We start from the raw sequence: 1,955 nt of genomic DNA on the forward strand, positions 1-1,955 counted from the left end.
CCCAAGCACTGCCAAGGCCAACACTAACCATGTCTCTGAAACCCTTCACCTTCCCTCTTCCCCAGGCACAGGGGAATTTTGGCAGGTCTGGATGCTTTCCATGATCCTGGGCAGGGACACCTCCCACCAGAGCAGGTTGCTCGAGGCTTTAGCCAACCTGGCTTTGAACACTGCCAGGGTTGGGGCAGCCACAGCCTCCCTGGGCAACCTGTGCCAGTGTCTCACCACTCTCACAGGGAAAACTTCTGCCTAATATCTGATCTAAATTTCCCTCTTTCAGTTTCTCCCCATTCCTCCTTGTCCTGTCACTGCAGTTGCTAACCAAAAGTCCCTCTGCAGCTTCCCTGGAGCCCCTTCAGGTCCTGGCAGGTTGTTCTGAGGTCTCCACACAGCCTTCTCTTCTCCAGGCTGAACAGCCACAACTCCCTCAGCCTGCCCTCATAGGGAAGGTGCTCCAGTGCTCTTATCTGTTTCATGGCCTGCTCTGGACTTGCTCCAACAGTTCCATGTCCTTCTTATGTTGGGGACACCAGAACTGTGTGCAGGACTCCAGGTGAGGTCTCACCAGAGCAGAGTAGAGGAGGAGAATCACCTCCCTTGCCTTTTGCCCACACTCCTCTGGATATAGCCCAGGACATGGTTGGTTTCTGGGCTGTGAGCTCACATTGAGCTCAGGCTGTTTGTCATCAACTTAGGGGGTTGGAAATAGATAATCTTTAAGGTCCCTTCCAACCCAAATCAATCTATGGGTCTAAGTTTCCTCACCTCTTAACCCAACCAAATGCAAGACTAGCTTTTCAGCATGCAGCTGATTTGCTGATCACAGCCAAGACCAAAGCAACAACCACCTCCACAGGGTATCAGTCTGTACAACAGCTCTTCAGCATAACCTTCACAGCTGCCATTTGACTGAAGTTGAATGACTGAAGGTTGTCCAACCCAAACTGTTCTATGATAAAATGATATTTTAACTGCTTATTATCTACAAATAAACCCTTGCCTGCTTAAAAACTGTTTTCTGTTCACTAGCTCTCAACTGTTCACTAGCCCTCAACTTTTTTGATCTTTAATTACATGACTTTAATGATATACGTTTGTTACTTCATTATGACAGAGCAGTCAGAGATCTAGATCCTCCAGCACAGCAAATGAAGCAACAAGCAACCTATGTAAAAGCAGGTCACACTCTCAGGTAGCCTCATAATGGAGATGGCATCCACTAAGAGTTGTCCTTCTCAGAGCACCTGGAAAGTCTGAGTCTTGCTGTAGAGCCATGGGACCAGCTGCTTTGTGCAGTGGGCATGCTGATCATTATTAAACACTCCACCACCCAAAAATGGGAATATTTATCATGGCTGGGGGTGGATTTTACATAGAGACCTTACAGCTGTCACCTCTCTGGTTCTAGAGCATGTCCACTGTGATACACACCACTGCAACATTGCCCACATAATCACCATCACCAGAAGAAATATTCTAGAGTCATTCAGAACATTAAGAAACATGAAAAAAAATCTAAAAAAGCTCCTAGAGATTTACTCTGTAGATCACCAAACCCATTTAAAGAACATTTAGCCTCCAAACCCTAAATGAGCTACCAATAAACTGGAGTTTCCTTTGGCAAAGTGATGTTATTTATTCCCTATATGAACTCTGATGCGGTCATGGTCCACAGGCACCTGATCCATGTGCTAGACTTGTAAAATTAGAGCTCACCTCTTCTCCTCTACACTCTGCCACCCTCAGAACAGGAGATGATTTCTCAAGACACAGGAATATTCCTTTTGCCAAACTACTTGCAAGTATTTTCTTCAAATACGATTAAATAAAAGAGAAGGGAAAAAAATGAAGTAGTTAGTTGGCTTCCAAGAATGGAATCAGTGTCTGATCTCTCCTCCAAAAGTTTGTTTTCATGTTACTCTGTGCTGGAAGAGGCAGGGGTGGAAGGAGGAGGT

Source organism: Acanthisitta chloris, unplaced genomic scaffold (assembly GCF_000695815.1).
Source record: "Acanthisitta chloris isolate BGI_N310 unplaced genomic scaffold, ASM69581v1 scaffold2553, whole genome shotgun sequence".
NCBI classification, from domain to species: domain Eukaryota; kingdom Metazoa; phylum Chordata; class Aves; order Passeriformes; family Acanthisittidae; genus Acanthisitta; species Acanthisitta chloris.